This window comes from Myotis myotis, unplaced genomic scaffold (genome assembly GCF_014108235.1).
Source record: "Myotis myotis isolate mMyoMyo1 unplaced genomic scaffold, mMyoMyo1.p scaffold_m19_p_13, whole genome shotgun sequence".
NCBI lineage: Eukaryota > Metazoa > Chordata > Mammalia > Chiroptera > Vespertilionidae > Myotis > Myotis myotis.
This window is the reverse complement of record NW_023416317.1, coordinates 6,472,092-6,492,039: the sequence shown is the minus strand read 5'-3', so window position 1 is coordinate 6,492,039 and position 19,948 is coordinate 6,472,092. Positions and strand designations below refer to the sequence as shown.

Below are 19,948 nucleotides of genomic sequence, written 5' to 3'. Positions count from 1 at the left end.
TCTTTATTTGAAAAACAGTTAACCGGGATTATTTTGGTATGCAAGGATTTGTGGGTTTTTTTTGAAGGAAAAAGAGATAACTCTGTTGAAAAACACAAGAACAACGACACATACTCAACAAGCTCATACTTGGCCTTCTGAACACAAGCCAGGTGTTGGTGGAGGGAAAGGACAGTACTGAGACCAGTGCTCAGGGATATGCTCAGGAGCTTCCTTGATGCACTGTGTGACCCCGGCCACGTCTCTTTCCCGCTGGCTCAGTTCTGTTATCTTAAAAGTGATCGGATCGGGCTATGCCTTCCTGCATGCTCATTGCTGCTCCTTATAGAGCTCACCTGGGACTTGGGCTGAGAAAAACAACAGGACCTCTCACAAGCTCAGTGGGAAGAAACTGACCAATGAGTAATGCCTGCTCTGAGCAAGCGAACAAGGAATGACCAAGTAGTTCCATTTGTTTGCAAATTCCTGAGCTAGAGGATCTCTGACGACATTGGCTGTTAAATATTTCCTCCTGAAAACATTTATAAAATTGATTTTAGAAAGAGGAGGAAAGATAGGGAGAAATGTCGATGTGAAAGAGAACCATCGATCAGTTGCCTTCCGAATGTGTATGGGACGATGCTCCAACCAACTGAGCCACGCTGGCCAGGGCTCAAAGGGTCTTATTATGGGGTAAGCTGAGAGAGACATAGACTGATTACTAGGTTTACTATTGCTGTTTTGGAGTCTTTTAAAAGCTTGAAGTATGCATTTATTTTCGTGGTCTTGATAACAACTTGCAGGACAAGCTCTGAGGAAAAGAAAACTGTACCTGGATTTAAAAGAAATTCCGTGTGAGATGTCTGACAGGTTGGCAGTGATTTATGAAAGGATTCCTCTGTTTGGTCAGAACATAGATTGCCGTTCCACTCGGACCCTTTATCTGAAACAGATGCCCACTCTCTAAATCAGGCACGCCGCCGTGAGGAGGGTGGCATTTTTGTGTAAATTGTTGTGGATCTGGGAAGTGATATTGTAGATGAACACATTGTTATTGGCATAAAAGTCATTTCACCAGTCATCTGTCTGGGTGATTTCCCCCATTCTCCAGGGATGGCTTGGTCATGAGGAAAGAGTGGACCGTTCTGTGGAGAAACCTGGTTTGACGGGATGGGGGAGTGGCTCCTTCCCAGCCCATTGAGCAAGCACCACTGGGCTTCAGTTTCACATGTAAATCCCTAAAAGGAAGCTGGATTAAAGTATCCTATAGAGTTCACAGAAGGAATACATTCAGTTTCCCTTTTCCCCTTTTAGGTCATTGAGCTCTTAATTCAGTGGTCAACTTTCTATTTCCCATTTTAAAAATGAAAATGTCACTGTTTTCATCATTGCTTGGTTCTTTGATAGTTTTTGATAGTCTGCTAATGACCATCCTCTTTGTACTGGAAAGCAGCAAGCTCATTCCTTTATTCGTTGGTTCAGTAAAAAGTATGCATTTAATTCCCTGGTTGAGAGTAGGACACACGGCTGGCTCCCTGGTTACAGTGGTCATAGGCCATGCCCTGTCCTCAAGGTTTATAACCCAGCATGACACCAGAACTAGGTTCAAAACGAAAGGTGTTTTATTTTGCATTAAAACAAAAACACAGACTTTATTGAGGCACAGATACACTTCCCAGCAAGGAAGGGAAGGGTTTACAGTGCCCAGAACAACTGGTTCCTGTGTGCTTCTCACAGGAAGGTGGGAAGTGGGTGGGGACTGGCTGCAGCATTAAGGCACAAGCAGCTCCCCAATGAGGAGTTAGGCAGGAAGAGAGGGGAGAGAGGCCTTAGAGGAGGAAGAGAGGAGGAAACAGAAGGGTCCTGAGGAAGGGGAAGGAGGAGGAGGGGTGGGGAGGGGAAGGAAGCCTTGCGGGAGGACGTGGCAGTGTAGGAAGGTGCTGGCCTCAGCTTGGGTACAGGGCTGACCAGCAGACCTCCCTGCACTGGGTGGGCCCAGCTGGGCCTGCTCCAGAGGAAGAAGTTGCCATGGGACGAGGGGTCCGTGGAAGGACTCCGGCCTGGAACGCATGTACACGTGGTGGCCTTGGTTGGGTCCTGGCTTCTTCACAGTTCATATCACACATGGCTCCCTGTGGCCCCTGCAGAGGGTCATGGGCAGGGGTCCCCCAGCACAGACTTCCAGAGTGAGGTCCTTGCCTCCTTCTCACCCTAGACCTCTGAAGCCTTGGCCTGCCCCTCCACCCCTTTGCCCACCACCTCATCTCCTGGGGTCTTTGGAGTCACAGGGCACACAGGCTAGGAAGCTCCAAATTGGGAGGAGCTTGGGGACGGCTGGAGGATGGCTGGAAGTAGCTCATCGGTTTTTGGCCTCTGCTGGCGCCAGCCTGACTAGGTGGAGGCCTGGTCGAGCGCACACGGGCTTTGTTTTGGCGCATTTGTCCCTGGATTTATTGCCGAGCTCAGCGCTGACTGCTTGGGCACCGGCTCTTGTTGGGGATGAACTGAAGTGCAGGACCTTGAGCTGGGTGCCTGACAACTCAGGGAGGAAGCGGGGGCAAAGAGGTGGGCACTGTTTTGCTGGCACAGAGGTGTCTGTCGACACACTCAAGGCTGCACCCACAGGGCAATGGTCAGAGCCCATCACCTCTGGCAGCAGGAAGGAGGCCTGGGAGGTGTCTAGGACCAGGTCCCGTCCCCAGCACACAGGAAATCGGGAGCCATAGTTCTGATGACAGGTGCTGATGACTATCGACCAGCAGGTGAAGGCCCCTCCTGCTGTGGGTGGAGGTAGCCGTAGGTATCAATAGAGGCCTGTGTGGGACCCAGGCTGGCAATTCAGGTTACTGAGCAGGCTGTCATCCACTTGAATCCTGGGTCCTCCTGAAAGCATTCCTGGGGAAGCGGAGGGGGCGAAGGGAGAGGCAGAGCTAGATGCCCGGAACAGGAAGGGACTTAGACCAGCTCCTTCATTTTAGCCAAGAAAATGTGTTTGCTCCAAAAACTACGGCTCAAGGTCACACAGCCCAACTCTGGCAGAGCTGGATTCCGTGTCCATCCTTCCTGCTTTGTTGTTTGTGTAATCAAAGCAGTTCTTAGAATTGCTCCCCAAGAAATGGGAAAGAGGAAGCTAAAGGTGGCTGCCTCTAGAAAGCAGGGCTGGGGCTGGGATTAGGAAGACTGCTGGCACTATTTGGCTTATGTTGTGTCAAAGCCCTCACCGCCCATCCCACTCATTCAATGCAACAAATGTTCAAAGAACACTGATGACATGCCAGATAGGATGCTAGGGACAACGCGGGGACCTGAGCTCGCTCTTGGGATCAGTGAGACTTCTAGGAAGTGATCTGGAGCTGAAACGTAAGGGCTGAGCCACAGTAACCCGGGCAGAGGCTGTGATGGGCCTGTGGAGGGAGGAGATGCCGAGGGGAGGCCACACGGGGGGCCAGAGTAGCAGCAGCAGATGGCCACTGTAGTTTGTGCAAGGAGATGATGGCCGCTTAGACTAGGGGAGCACCAGAGGAGACAGAGAAAAATGGAATGCAGAGGTGATGTGGAGCTGGGCTCTACAGGACTTGCTGAGCAATTGAATGTGGGAAAGGAGGGGGAGGGAGGAAGGACAACACTAACAATTCCCCGGTTCTGGGAGGAGCAGCCCAGAGGATGATGGTGCCATTTGGGGAGATGAGAAGCCTAGAGAAGCAGGTCTTGTGGGAAGTGGGCACATCCTACTACTCTGGACAGTGTTTGTCATGTGACCAGGGACTGCCAGTTCTCTTTCCTGGAAGAAAGAAGGTAGGAGGTGCACGTATCTAGGAGAGCGCTGGACTAAGGAGAGAAGGCATAACAGTCCATGACACTGTCCCCGGAAGCAGAAAGAACCGTCTGAATGAATGTCTGCTGAGGAATAAGGTTGGGAGGGAAGGAAGGCTCATACTTTGCAGTGTACACCCCCTTCCCCACCACCGTTATCTCATTTCTGCTCATTTTCTAGGTGGGAGTTTCTGTGGCTCTTCTGCAAACTAATCAAGGGATCTTCCTAGAGGCCCTTCTTGAGCCAAGCCCAGCTGAGCTGAGCTGTGCCAGCATAAGTTACTGACACCCCCCGCCCCCTCACCCCACACCCCCGCCCCGCCAGGAGGGGAACTGGCCTGCAGGGCAGTGGCTCTCAAACCTGACTGTACAATAAAATCAGCCTGGGAGCTTTTGAAATGTACTGCTACCCTGGCCTACACTCAACAGTTTCTGATTTAATTGGTCAAGGTACTGATATTTTTGCAAAAGCTCCTTGTTCTAATGTGCTGTTGGGTTTTGAGAACCAATTGCCTAGAAGGACTCAGAAATGAGAGGTTCATGCAAGCAAAAAGACAGAAGGAGGGGATGCCCACCAATGCAGGGTATGGTGAGGAAAGCCAAAATCAGAATTACTTTTCAACGGCAGAGAGAAGATGACCTGGCAAGAGTGGACCATGTGTAGGGGGACTGAGGACTAAAACAGAGGCTGGGCACAGACCAGAAAGAGCCTTGAAAGCCAGGCCTGGAAAGCCAGAGGTCAGAGGGAGGCATTGAAGGTTCCTGAGCAGGAGACATAGTGGATTAGGAAGTGATCAAGGCAATGTGATGTTCAAGGCGCTTGAAAGCTGGCTCTCGAAGCAGCCCATCTCCTGCCCCTCACCTCCCTTCCCAGGTCACCCCTAATAAGAACAGGACTTGCAGCTCTCTCTGCACATCAGGGGAACTCTCCACCTGCAGCCTTTTCTCATGCTAGAGGGCTTTGCTCCCCTCGCCCCGAAGCTCTACTCCACTCACCTTTGAAGATTCCCACATTCCAGATGCCTCTCCTGAAGTCCAGTGGGCCCAGGAGTGCCACTTCTGACTCCCCAGCTGCCGGGGCTACCACCTCTGCCTCAGCCCTGAAGACACCATTCTATGAGGGGCTGTCATGTGTCCGTAGCCCACCATGCAGAGAGCTCTGAGGGGACAAGAGCCAGAACTGATGGTGACTGGTCCCCAGTCTGTGACTCAAGTCCAAGCCAAAGGTAGAGGCAGTGATGTCCATTGAATGAATAACCAATCCTCAGTGCTTTGAGAATAGTATTTCCTACTAAGCTCTGTTTCTCCATGAAGGAAGCTGCCCCTGGGCAAACAAACAAACAACAAAACAGCATTGGCTGTGGCTGAGCCAAACCACAGTCAGGAGTGAGGTCAGGGGCCTAGCGGAGCCTTGCCAGATCTCCCGCATCCCAGTGATCAATGGGGCAGGGGCTGTGTTCAGGTCCCCAGAATGATCACATGGGGCTGTGTTCAGGTCCCCAGAATGATCACATGGGGCTGTGTTCAGGTCCCCAGAATGATCACATGGGGGCTGTGTTCAGATCACATAGAATGATCACATGGGGCTGTGTTCAGATCACATAGAATGATCACATGGGGCTGTGTTCAGGTCCCCAGAATGATCACATGGGGCTGTGCTCAGGTCCCCAGAATGATCACATGGGGCTGTGTTCAGATCACATAGAATGATCACATGGGGGCTGTGTTCAGGTCCCCAGAATGGTCACATGGCTACAAGCCGCTGAAGGGCTTTGGCCAGGATTGCAGCAAGCAATGGATGCACACCTTAAAGGCCAGCCTCTTGGCTTCCCAGGCCGGGGTGGGGACAGTACACGTGGACTAGGGTCAAGATCTTCCCTTCCCTTTCCATGTGCAGATCTTGTGCAGCTGAGGAGGGCCCAACCCTCAGTAACCAGAGCCCGAAGCTCCTCTTGTTTCCATAGCATCTCATGTCCCCCTGCTGAGTGGCAAGTAGACACTCAGGCCTAATTCAGCAGCCATGGGGGTAGTTGTGCTGTCCTTACCCCAACAGCCACTATGCTTGAGTCTGAAGCTGAAATAGGAGGTGTAGGCTGGGCTCTGTACCTGGTCACCTTCCTGTCCCAATGGCCGCGCCCAGCGTGCCCAAAATGCGAGCCGTGGCCTGGCAGTGCAGCGTTGGCTCTGGACCGCACTAATGGTCCAGCTCACCCCACGCAGCATCTGGAGGGCAAACTGCTGGCGCCTCGCACCCCAGAGCCCAGAGACAAGGGGCGCTCCAAGCCGCAGGGCCTGGCGTCCTGCGCACTTGCACGGGCGTTCTCTGAGATTCATGCATTTTAGACGATGTTAAATATTCTCTTTATTTTGATTGTGGTATTTGAGTTGGTCATATATTCAGATGATTCAGAAAAAAAAAAAAGTTTTATTCTAACTCCTGACCCCACCTACCCAATTTCCCACCTTCAGCCTCTTATACATAAACCACTCTTGTTGTCTGTATGGCCTTCTAGCATTAACTTTTGTGCAGATATAAACAAATATAAATATATTCCCTTTTTAAGTTTTTTTAAAAATCTTTATTGTTGAAAGTATTACATAGGTCCTCCTTTTTCCCCATTAACCTCTTCCAGCCTGCTCCTGCCCCCCACAGCCCCCCCTCCCCAGGCCCTCACCACCCCATTGCCCATGTCCATGGATTATGCATATATGCATACAAATTCATTGATTGATCTCTTCCTACCCACCTTCCCCAGCCTTCCCTCTGAGGTTCAACAGTCTGTCCATGCTTCTATGACTCTGGGTCTATTTTTGATCATCAGTTTATTTGGTTCATTAGATTCCACATATGAATGAGATTATGTGATACTTCTCTTTCTCCAACTGGCTTATTTCTCTTAGCATAATACTCTCCAGGCCTATCCATGCTGTTGCAAATGGTAAGAGTTCTTTCTTTTTTTTTTTTTTAAATATATTTTATTGATTTTTTACAGAGAGGAAGGGAGAGAGATAGAGAGTTAGAAACATCGATGAGAGAGAAACATCGATCAGCTGCCTCCTGCACATCTCCTACTGGGGATGTGCCCGCAACCCAGGTACATGCCCTTGACCGGAATCAAACCTGGAACCTTTCAGTCCGCAGGCCGACGCTCTATCCACTGAGCCAAACTGGTTCCAGCTCTTTCTTTTTTAATGCTGCATAGTATTCCATTGTGTAGATGCACCACAGCTTTTTTATGCACTCATCTGCTGATGGGCACTTAGGCTGTTTCCAAATCTTAGCTATTGTAAATTGCGCTATGAACATAGGGTGCCTATATCCTTTCTGATCGGTGTTTCTGGTTTTTTAGGATACATTCCTAGAAGTGGGATCACTGGGTCAAATGGGAGTTCCATTTTTAATTTTTTGAGGAAACTCCATACTTTTTTCCATCATAAATATATTCTTATCCCCCCCTTTTACATAGAAATTGGGGTACCGTATGGATTATTTTTGCATCCTGCCATTTTCATGTGCTAGCTGTCCTGAGATATTTTCACAGGGCGTGGAGAACTGCATTCTCTTTTTCACAGCTGTGTACTATTGTGTGCATACACCATGGTTTATTTATCCGCCCCTCTCCACATGGACACGGGTGTTTCCGGCCTCTCGCTCACCCATGCGCACCACTCTGCAAACAGTAATGGGATTTACCTGTCACTTGACTTCATGCTGGTTTAAGTGAAGCTGTAAAAAAATTCTCAGGGGTGAAGTTGCTGAGTAAAAAAGTAAATGCATTTTTAATTTTGATAGGATTTGCCAACGAGCTCCCCAAAGAATCGTACCATTTTGCTTTCTTGGCAGCAATTCATGAAAGAGCTGACTTCCGCTATTTATTACAGAACATGTTGTAAAATTTTTGGACTGGATTTTTGCCAACTTGATAGGTGAAAAATGATATCCTTACATAGTGTTGACTTGCATTATTCTTATTATAAGTGAGCTCAAACATCCTTTCATATGGGTAAGAGATCTACTTATTTTTCTGTGACCTGTTACTGTTTCTTGATGATATTTCTATTGCTTTTTTGATATTATTTTCTACACAGTTTCTAGGTGGAAACTTTACTCTCATTTATGAACATTTATTCTAAGGATCTGAGCTAAGTCCTTTCAATAGGTGCATTTGTTTAAACCTTACAGCAAGCCTAGGAGTTGGGTATGGCCACCCAACTCATTAAAACAATGAGACAACTGAGATTCAGAGCAGTTAGGTAACTGACTGTAGGCCACACAGCCAGTAAGAGGCAAAACTGATGTTCTGATGTAAGGTTGTCTTATTCCTAACATCTTTCTTCTTAATCGCCAACATCACTGTTTTTCTTAGGCAGCGACCAGAATGGATGAATTCAGAGTGGCTTTCATGTTCCAAGCGAATATGACAGAGCAGGGTTTGCTGAGAGCATGCTGGGTGGCCGCGGAGGCCCTGCTGAGATTAGAAACATGCCCTGCCTAATCCGCCCAGTGACTAATCCGCAGGAGATTGACTGCACATCCCCCAGGAAAGCTTCCCACCGGGCAGCTGAAGCCAAGAGGAAACAGAAATGACAAGTGGCTGAAACTGCACCGGAGAAGGACGACACTGAGTCAGGCATCAAAGACTGTGTGGCCACTGGGAGCCAACACAGAACCAAACTTTACCCCATAGTGCCCTGGTTCTCAACCTTCCTAATGCAGAACCTTTAATACAGTTCCTCATGCTGTGGTGACCCCAATTTCATTGTTACAAATTGAACATAATTAAAGCATAGTGATTAATCACAAAAACAATATGTAATTATATATGTGTTTTCTGATGGTCTTTAGCGATCCCTGTGAAAGGGTCATTCAACCCCCAAAGGGGTCGCGGCCCACAGGTTGAGAACCGCTGCTAGTGGCTTCCCATGAGGAGCCCAGAAAAACATTAAGTATTGCTGCTCCTTTTGCTCCTGCCATCTCACCTGGTTCTTCCTCAAACAGCGCGGCCCGCACTCAGAGCTCAGTTCTTGGGAAGGGTCGTTCCCCCTCTCAGCTGTCATCTCTGTTTAAAGTTGCTTGTGCTGTGGATGAAAAATAGAGCTGGCCCCAAAGAGAAAAAGAGATAAAACCGTAGCTCATTTTTGGCGTTTGACAAATCTGCAAGATTCGATGCAAGTGCATTTCCAGATGATTAAGACCCTGGGTTTCCCCTCGGAGAGTGTGAGGACAGACTCCCCGAGTAATGGAACCGCGGCCGTTTCCTGCCAGTGCAAAAGTATAGCCAAGATGCCCTTCGCACGCTTTGCACCAGTTGTGTTCTAAAAGCCATCGTCCTCGCAGCAGGCCTCCCATTTTCTTTCACTTTAGTTTATTGTGACTCAGCAAAGTAGTAAAGCAAGCGAGGGAGCAGGCGTGTTCAGGAGCGTGTGCTAACAAGGTCTGGGTGGTGCCTCCTGATCGATCGCGCACAGGAGGGGAGTGCCAGCGGGCTTGGTGTTGCTGAGCATTTGATGAAAGTTTCCATTAGGACACCGACGTTCAGCATTTCCCTTGGATGTAGATGTTCAGAGGCAGAAAAACTCCTGGAAATGCGTTTTCAGCATTGACGGCATAGGGGAGCTGGTGCATGTAACCAGAAAACTTTCTGAGCTGTAGCCACACCACGGAGCAGAGCGTGGCAAACTTTTCTGTAAAGGGCAGATAGTAAGTAATACGGCTTTAAGGTTTCTGTCACAAGTACTCACCTCTGCCATCCATCATAGTGCACAAGCAGACATAGCCAACACATGAATGAATGGGAATGGCTTTGTGCCAATAAAACTTTATTTGAAAACACAACAGGCAGTGGACAGGATATGGCCAGAGCCATGCAGCAAAGCATGAGTGCCTTCCTCCCGGGGTAGGAAATCCTGCTCTGGGCAGTGCCCTCTATACAAATTTCTGAATATGGTTGCCTCCATCCACAAAAAGAACTAGACACCACCAAAAGGACCATGGGGTGAGTTTTCCTCCAATTCTTTATTTTCATCGTTCTTCTTGCTCTTGTCTCCTTCTATTTTTTATTATTTTTTTAATCTTCACCCAAGGATATTTTTCCATTGATTTTCAGATAGAGTGGAAGGAAGGAGGGAGGGAGGAGGAAGGACAGAGATAGAGAGAGAAACACTGACACAAGAGGGAGACATCCATTGGCTGGGGATCAAACTCACAACTGAGGTACGAGCCCTTGGGAATTGAACCTACGACCCTTCAGTCCACAGGCTGATGCTCTAACTACTGAGAAACTGGCCAGGGCTTGTCTCCTTTTAGTCATAAGCCATTTATGTAATACTTTTTCTATCATGTGTCATGGGTCTCTGCTCTTTTCAGTTCTCTTTCTCAGCGTTCCGGCTGACCATGGAGACATTGGGGGAAGAGTGGGCTCAGGGCTCATTCACACTTGGGTTAAATCTTGGCTCAACCACTTATTTAAGAAGCTGCTTGACTACTGGGATTGTGCTTGTTCATCTTTTGAATGAGGCTTGAGGTAAATATTCCATAAAGTTACGATGATGTTTATGAGTAGGAATGAAGCTTCACAAGTTACTATTTGATAAGTACTGAAAAATATACAAAATAAGTCTAAATGGTTACTACTCGTTAGTAGTCTCTGGCATTCTCTCTACTTTTATGAGTTTTCCCCCAGACTTCCATGTTTAATAAGGTTGGAAGCAGAGAAGTCCTCCGATGAGAACACATAATTGTTTTGGGCACTGTTAAGCTTGGCTCTGAGTGACAAAACACAAGATAACAGTGGTTAGACCAGAGAAGCTGGGCAGCATGGTGCCTGCATGGAGGCCCCTTCCATCCTGCACCTCTCACATCCACATTTTGTCCAAAGTGGCTGCTCTGGCTCTGGGGCAGGTAAACAATTAGAAAGGTCAGGCAGAAAGGGCGAGGAGCAGGAGACTTTGCCAAATCAGCCGGTGGCTCCCACAGATGTTCTCTGACACATAAACCTGCTTTACCTTCCACAGTCACTGCAGTCTCCTTGTGTCTTTGTTTACTTGCTTATTGTCTGTTTCCTTCAATAGAATATAAGCTTCAGGAGTTCAGGGCTTTGTTTTATTTGCACTGTTTCCCTCAAACCGGATACAAGGGCCAGCATGTTGAGGTGCACACCAAGAGTGTTCAGAGTGAATTCCAGAGTAAAGTCATTTCACATGGTCACACTGACAGAATTAACTCTGTATCCTTTAGAGTGCTCAGTGCACAGTAGATTCTCAGTACAAATACCTGGTGAACACTGGAACAATGAGCAGAATATTAGTCAGCTTGGATTAGTGCCAGGAAACAATAATAATGAACTATAATTACATGCTAAAGAATATGCAAAGTGTTTTACATCCTTTACCTCGTGTACCCTTCTACAACCCAAGGATAATAGTTGATAGCAATACTAGAAGCCCAGTGCACGAAATTCATACATAACAGTGTGACCATACATAGGTAGGGTCCCTAGACCTGGCCAGAGATTAGAGCTGATCTATGGAAAGAACAGGGGAGTGATCAGGGCCCCCGTTTGCTCCTGCCTTGGTTGGCCTGGTGCCGCCTGCTTGCCGGTCCCACCCCCAACCACCAACGCTGGTCGGGGCCTGCAGGCTGGGGCAGCTCCTGCGCTGAGCGTCTGCTCTCTGGGGGTCAGTGTGCGTCATAGTGACCGGTCATTCCACCATTTGGTTGATTTGTATATTAAGGGTTTTATATAAATAGATTATTACTAGTTGTAGCAGTACTAGTGGTAGCAGTTCTAGTGGTAGTGCAACCAAAACCAAGCTTCGCCTGCCTGCTATCATGAAAGTCAAACTCCTGAGACAAATGCTGATGAAAAAGGAGAGAGGTTTATTTAAGCGCCGGTTACCTGAGAAGATGGGAGATTCTTGTTGCAAAGCCCATCTCCCCTCTCAGTGCAGGCAGAGGTTTTATAAGAGGCAGAAGGAAACCAGAACAAAGAAATCTAGGGGAGGGGGTTGAAAAGCTATCTATGTGCAGACCAGCTCAGTCCATTCCAATAAGGACTTCTAAATTGGTCAAGTGATGGTATGGTGTGTATCATACTGGTCTTCATTATCCTGGTTCTACCGTTAAAGGTCAGCAAATCTCCTGAAATTGGGATGACTGAAGGTTGAAGTCTGCATCTTCTGAGCTAGTTCTTAGAATTGTTATACAAACATGCTGTTTATCTACAAGTTACATATTAGTCAGAGATAGCATTTAGAGAAACAATGACAAAAGAAAGGTGGGATGGGTTATAGTAGTGGCAGCAGTGCTAGTGGTAGCAGTACTAGTGATAGTAGCAGTACTAGTGGAAGTATTAGCGGCAATAGTAGTGGTAATAGTAGTAGCAGTACTAGTGGTAGGACTAGAATTAGTAGCAGTGGTAGTAGTAGCAGCACTAGTGGTAGTAGCAGTAGCAGTAGTAGTGGTAGCTGTAGCAGTATTAGTGGTAGAATTCACAGTACTAGTGGTAGTAGCAGCAGTATAAGTGGTAGTAGCAGTACTAGTGGTAGTAGCAGTAGCAGTACTAGTGGTAGCAGTAGCAGTATGAGTGGTAGAATTAGCAGTACTAGTGGGAGTAGCAGCAGTAGCAGCAACAGTCATCTCATTTTAATGATAAGAAAACTAGACTTCAGGGAACTTAAATAACTCGCTCAAGGTCATACCACTGAAAGAATGGTAAAACCAGGACTTGACTGACCCAGGTGTATCAGATTTTAAGGTCGGTAGTCTTAAACACCAGACTGTATTGCCCACAAAGGACCCTGCTAAACGAGGTGGATAGATTGAGGTGATTTCAGGATTTCTGGACTAATTAGAATAAGAGATGTTTGAGGTGCAGTAGCCCAGTCTTTAATATGCGTGGCAAAGACATACAAAGCAGCACTCAGCGAAGGAATTACTTTGTCATCGCCCATTGACTTGACAGTGAGTCTGTCTGAACTTGCTCTATTATTTTATTATGATTAGTGATAGGCATTCAACTCGAATTCAAAGGAAAGTTAATGAAGTGAAGTTTAATAGTTAGCAAAGGAAGAAAAATAAATCAAGCTGGTAGGAAGCTAAACTTAAAGACTTTTTCCAAATGTTTGAAATCACATTTCTTTATAAAGAGCTAAGTGCCTGAACTTTTCTTTAATTAGTTAATTTGGGGGGATATCGTGCAGATAAAAATTATGAAATCATGACCATAGGACAGGTTGAACAACTATAACCATAAAGTGACTTGGAATTCATTTTTTAAAAAAATACAAGTCAAAATTCTCCTGTTGGAGGCAGTGTGGGGTATCAGGAGATGTCTGGGACCTAGAAGCAGATACCTCAAACTGAAATGCTGGCTTTGCCACTCCCTGCCTGCATTGTCAATGTCTCCGCACGTCTCTGAGACTTGGTGTCCTCAATTTAAACAAAAAGGGGGGGGCGGTAGGTGGGTTCTAAAATCTCCTCCACTGTTCTGTCATGAAAAATCAAAGGAAAAATCACTTCACACAGTGTCTGCCCGTTATAGGCGCCCTTGAAAAGCGGACTTGGGCTGGGAAACTGCAATATTCCTGATAGCACCGTGATAAATAGCACGTTTCTGGGCTCTTATTAGGAGGCTAGCCAATGCAAATCACCGAGCTCGTTCATTAGTTTTTCTTGGTCAAAGTTGATCTGGTTCTTTTTTAAACACTTTTTAAAAATCGAGGAGCCCTGGCCGGTGTGGCTCCGTTGATTGAGCGTTGTCCCATGCACTAAGAGGACTCTGGTTCAGTTCCCAGTCGGGGCACATGCCCAGGTTATGGGCTGGATCCCCAGTAGGGGGTATGCAAGAGGCAGTTAATCGATGTTTCTCTCTCGTTGATGTTTCTCTCCCTCCCTCCCTTCCCCCTCCTCTCTCTTTAAAAAAATCAATAAAAACATATTGAAATAAATAATTTTTAAAAATTGAGGAATAGCATACCTACAGCAAAGTTTATAATCTTAAAAACAATGCTCAGTGAAATTTAGGAAATGTGTATGTAGCCATGTACCCCAAGCTAGATCAAGATAGAGACTATTTCCCAGGTTTCTTCACACCCCTCCCAACTGGTACCCAAGGGGAGCCAGTATTCTTTTCTGTTTTTTGTAACTTTTCATTTTTAAATAATATCAGCCTTACCAAAAAGCTGAAAAAGTTGAACAAAGAATCCCTGCTTACCAACTTCACCCACTTTTCCTAAGTGTTAACATATCTTCTCATCACAGAACAATTGTCAAAACCCGGATATGAACATTGATACAATAGTATTAACTAGTCTACAGTCCTTATCTCAGTTATTCACCAATGTTCTTTTTCTGGCTCAGGATCCAAGCCAGGTTCACACACTGTATCCTGTTGTCGTATCTCTTTAGTCTTCCTCAACCTGGGACAGTTCCTCTGTCTTTCCTGTCCCCCATGACATTTTAAGAGACTGGTTCATTGTTGTGTATCATGTTCCTCAATTTAGGTTGTGTGACGCTCCCTCACGATTTTTGACAAGGTCATGCATTTTCGACAAGAATGCTACAGAATGATCTTATGTCCTTCTTTGTGCTACCTGTCTGCAGACATGTGGTAATTCGTGATATTAGCCTTGAGTACATGATAAAGGGCTGTCTGCCAGATTTCCTCAATTGTGAAGCTATTATTTTCTCCCTTCTAATTAATAAATATCTTGTTGGGAGATATTTTGAGACCATGCCAATACCTTGTTACTCATCATGTATTTTCCTGCTTATTTTAGCATCTATTGTTACTGTATGACAAAGGTGGTTTTCTATTTTTATCGTCCCTTCTACATTATGAATTGGAATTCTGCTATAAAGAAGAGGGGTCATTTCCGCATTTATTTCTTTATTTAACTATTAATATCAGCCTGTATACTCATGGAGATTTACTCTATTCTATGTGTTACAATGCATGACTACCAGTAGTTCTTTTACTGCTCAAACTGCCCCTGCTTGGCCATTGGAATGCCTTCGTGTTGGCTCCTGTGTCCTTCACACAGGCCCCCTCACCTTGTGAGCAGTTTCCTACTTTCGGGAACCATAAGAAGTTCAAGCTCATCTTGTGCTTCCCAGCTTCAGCCTTGGAATCAACCATTTCTTCAAGAAGTCCTGGTTCTTTATTGGGGAGTTACATACTCTCATTGCCACTGGCCCATCACTGTTTTCTTTCTTTTCTCTTTTTTGAAATTACAGTTGACTCACAATATTGTATTAGTTCCAGGTTTACAGCATAGTGATTAGACAATTTGTATAACTTAAAAAGTGTTCCCCCAGATAGCTCTAGTAGCCACCTGATATGTGCATCGTTATTACAGCACTAGAGGTTTGATGCACGAAATTTGTGCAAGGGGCTCAGCCCTCGCAGCCACGGCCTGAGCAGCCCTGGCTTCATCCAGAAGGTCATCCAGAAGGACGTCTGGAAGGACATCTGGTCTAATTAGCATATTATGCTTTTATTATTATAGAATATTGACTATATTCCCTGTGTTGTCCTTTTGTAATTGTTTTCATTGCTCTGGATCCTCTGAGCAAAACACTAGGAAATAGATATGTATATACTAACACACATCTACATCTGCCTGTATGTATGGCTGTGTGTGTGTGTGTGTGTGTGTGTGTGTGTAAGTGTAATGCACATCGTGGTTTCCTACTGATACCTCTAATGTCAATCCAACACCACAGGATTTATTCTATTCTTCTCCTTTTCTTATTTATATCTCTTTTCTCTGTCAGTGAGAAACCCATATCTCATCTACAATATATTCACTAACTTGCTCAGTCCTTGAAGACATATATGATAGCCTCAGAATTGCTAATCCGTACGCATGTTTAAAACAGTTCCTTAGTGTTATAACATAGAGCAAACACTGTTTTCCTGAGTTACTTCAAAAGTTGTTGCACCGCTCACCTGCAGTCACCCTGTTACTCAGGTGTAACACAGGTTCATCTGTTACTATTTCTATTCTGTTTGGCTTCCCCCTTGTCCTGGTTGATTTCAATTATGCGTTTATGTTTTGAGAATGCAAACATAAACATGGCTCTAAACTCCAGCATCCTGCTCAAGGTCACTCTCCCTGCCTCTCTTCCACCCCAAACCCATTGCCCCATCTTTCCGGCCCATTCCCATCTTCTCCTTCGGGGTGCCATTCTCATTAGTTTCCATTTTTCCTATCCTGTGTTTCTTCCTTTTAAAAATAAATATATTTTTATTGACTTTGGAAAGGAAGAGAGAGGGAGAAAAATAGAAACATAAATGATGAGAAAGAATCATTGATTGGCTGCTTTCTGCACCCCACACTGGGATTGAGCCCATAAGCCAGGTATGTGCCCTGACCAGGAATTGAACCATGCTCTCCTGGTTCATAGGTGAATGCTTAACCACTGAGCCACACCAGCTGGGTCTATGTTTCTTCCTTATATGAAAGGTGGCACATGAAGATATTCCTTTGCACTTTGATCTTTTCACTGAAAACCTACTCTGAAAATCACATTTTATCATTTAAGACTTTCCTTATTCTTTATAAAAACAACAACACAGCAACATAGCACTTCACTGTGTGATGTGCCCTAGTTACTCAACCACTCTCCTATATTTGGGTATATAAGTAATTTTCCAACATTTTGCAACTACAAACAATGTTATAAAGAATAACATGTGTATGTTTTCATATTGCTGGAGCTTATCTTCAGTATAAATTCCTAGAAAGGGGATTGCTGGGTCAAAAGGTAAGTGCATATGCAGTTTTATTAGCTATTTCCACAGTCCCCTCCCCAGGGCCTGCCCACCAGGGTGCACTTCCACCGGCAATCCGAGAGAGACCATTTCCCACAGTCTTGCTAACAGAATGAGTTGTTACCATTTTAAAAAAATATATATTTTTATTGATTTCAGAGAGGAAGAGAGAGGGAGAGAGATAGAAACACCAATGATGAGAATCATTGATCGGTTGCCTCCTGCACGCCCCCTACTGGGGATTGAGCCTGTAATCTGGGCATGTGCCCTTGACTGGAATCAAACCTGGGACCCTTCAGTCCACAGGCTGACGCTCTATCCACTGAGCCAAACCAGGTAGGGCGTCACCATTTTTAATGTTCACAAATTGACAGGTAAGAAAGAGTATTTTAATGTTGTTTTAATTTATAGTTATCTAATTACCCAATTTGGAGGAGTTTGAACATTTTTTTCATAAGTTCTTGTGTGTGTGTGTGGTCTGTTCATGTGTCTTGCCGCTTCTTTTGTTAGGTTTTTTATATATGTATTTAAATTGAATTTAAACACAAAACGTCACATGCTAATACTTCCATCTTCCCAGAAATGGTCACTTCATCTTATTTAAGGAAATGGAAATTATTATGACTTAAGTCTTCATCCTGTGACATGGGTGTTTGGACAAGTTTAGGCAAACAGCAAAGATTTAGAAGTTCTACCACCAGACCAACAGCATTTTGAAAATGTGAAAGCAAACGCAATTCTCCATCTAGCAGTTCAATATGGGCTGCTAACATTTAGTTTAATTAGGCCTCAACTCTGGATACTCTAGGTCCTTGGTATCTATGACCTTGGGGACATTACAGTCTTCCCTCATGGACGTCCAGGATACACCTCCTTCAGTTAGCTTGGGCAACTCTACTACCGGGACCGTGGAAGCTCAACATTGTCGTCACCAGCTCTGGAAGGTAAAAGTCATGCTTCCATCTTCAGTCCTTCCGAGCATTGCTGTCATCTAAGTCCATTGGCCAACTATCCGCTGTGGCCTGTCGAACAGAGTCCACGTTGTAGGGGATCTGGAATTCCGGTATGTGCTTGAGAACCTCCTGGGCCAGCTCCTGGGGCAGAAGCTCATGGCATTGATGTTGTAGGTCCGCGTAAAGAAGAACTCTGCCGGGGCCTTCATGACTTCCGGGGTGGCCCTGAGGCAGTCATCAATGTACATCATGGGGAGCCTCTCCCTACGCTTCAGGTAGCGCTCAAGTTTGCCGTTCTTTATGGCATCGTGGGAAATCTGGACTGCATAGTCGGTTCTTCCTCCAGGTTGGGAGTTAGCCAAAATGATGCCAGGATAGCTCAGGCATGGGAAAGCTAAGCCATACCGGTAATGATAATATTCTCCTAGTTCAGTGGTCGGCAAACTGCGGCTTGGCAAACCGTGGCTCGCGAGCCACATGCGGCTCTTTGGCCCCTTGAGTGTGGATCTCCCACAAAATACCAACTTCTGCGCATGGGCCACAAAGCTTCAATTGCACTGTATGTGCGTGCCCCAACGTGGTATTTTGTGGAAGAGCCACACTCAAGGGGCCAAAGAACCGCATGTGGCTCACCAGCCACGGTTTGCCTAGGGTCGTCCTAGGTCTCTGAGTGCAGAGATTCTGGGGAGAGGTAAGTCTAGAAGCTCCGATCATGCTGGACACAAACAATCGCAAATTGTGTTCCAAGGCAACGTCCAGAACATTATGCAATCCAGTGATGCTTAAGGCTTTTGCCAAGGACAGGTTTGCTTCTCCCACCGCACTGAGCGAAGTGCTATAATGAATCAACCAGGTGATGCAGTGGTTTACCACGGTCTCTCGAAGTGTCTTGTAATTCAGAATGTCAGAATAAATAAATGAGCCGCTATGGAATGCGTGATTGGAGGGTTTCCTTATGTCAGACAAAATTACATTGTCCTTCCCAAATTGTTTCCTTAACAAGTTAGCAAGCCCACTCACGCTGGCCAAGAGCCCCTGTAGTTAAGACCCGTGGCCGGTTTGTTTCAGAGAAAGAGGCAGAGTGGAAGTTGGCATCTCCTTGAATGTACCACAGGGAGGTGCCCAGGGCCCGGCCGGGCAGGGCAGCTGTCCCACAGCCGCAGGCTGGGCTCTGCAGCATCTGGCCCACAACTCACCGCAGCGTCTTAATGGCCGGCATTTTCTCTTCGAATACCCTGGTGGAGAATTCGGGGACCACGGGGGTGCAGCAGAATCCCACGTGCAGCGACTCCCCCAGCAGCGCTGCCCATCTCCGGGTGGGCACCGTCAGGGTGGGGCAGCTTCCAAAGGGCATTCCCCTAAACAGAAACTGGGCTCTGTCGTTAGGTTTTTTAAAAATATATTTTTATTGATTTTAGAGATGAAGGGAGAGGGAGAGAGAGAGAGAAACATCAATGATGAATCATTGACTGGCTGCCTCCTGCACACCCCACACTTGGGATCCAGCCCACAACCCAGGCATGTGCTCTGACCGGGAATGGAACTGTGACCTTCTGGTTCATAGGTCAATGCTCAACCACTGAGCTATGCTGGCCAGGGCTCTTGTTAGATTTTTTTAAAGCCAATTTTTAGATGCTCTTTGTGTTTTAGTGGTACTGGGCTTTGTGATATATGTTGCAAATGTTTTGTCAGTTGTCTTTTGAATTTGTTTATAGTATATTTTTGGTCATGAACATTTTAAATGTTTATATATAGTCAAATATATTTGTATTTACTGATATTGCTTTTATTGCCTCTGGATGTTGAGTTAGAAAGCCTTTCCTTACACTAGGTTAATGAAGGATTCAACCATGTTTTCTTCTAGTACCTGTATGGTTTCATTATTTCATTTGGCTGCCTAATCCATTGGAGCTTATTCTCACTGTATGAAATATGCTGTATGAATGTATGAAGTATGCATTTAATTTTGTCTTTTACAATTGGCTACTCATCTCAGCCATCTATCTCAACATCTTTTATTAAAAAATCTTTCTTTTGCCCTAGTGATTTGAGATGCCACCTTTATCAAGTGCTAAATTTTCATATATACTTGAGTCTATTTTAAGGCTCTATTCTATACATCTGTTTTTCTTTTCTCTTGCAAGTACTTTTCTTTATCAGTGTGGAGAAAAACTATTTTGACTTCTGTCACTGTAGAGTAATTTTGGCTGTCTTTGATCTTCACATAAATGGAACTATATTTTGTGTCTGACTTTTTTCATTTAATCTTTTATCTGAGAGGCACATCCATGTAGTAGGAGGTATCAGTAGCTTGTTTATCTTCACTGCTGCGTAGTATGCTGCTGTATGCATACGCCACGCCTTCTTTACTCATTCTTCTGTTGGTAGATACCTGGGTGGCTTCCAGTTTGAGCTGATCATAGGGTA

At 45.7% G+C, this 19,948-nt stretch overlaps 2 pseudogenes; both read right to left on the bottom strand.

Annotated features, from left to right (window-relative positions):
* Positions 1 to 309: 309 nt before the first annotated feature.
* LOC118668572 lies at positions 310 to 7,503 on the bottom strand (annotated as a pseudogene).
* Positions 7,504 to 17,443: 9,940 nt separating this feature from the next.
* On the bottom strand, positions 17,444 to 18,740 carry LOC118668555 (annotated as a pseudogene).
* Between the last annotated feature and the right edge of the window lie 1,208 nt (positions 18,741 to 19,948).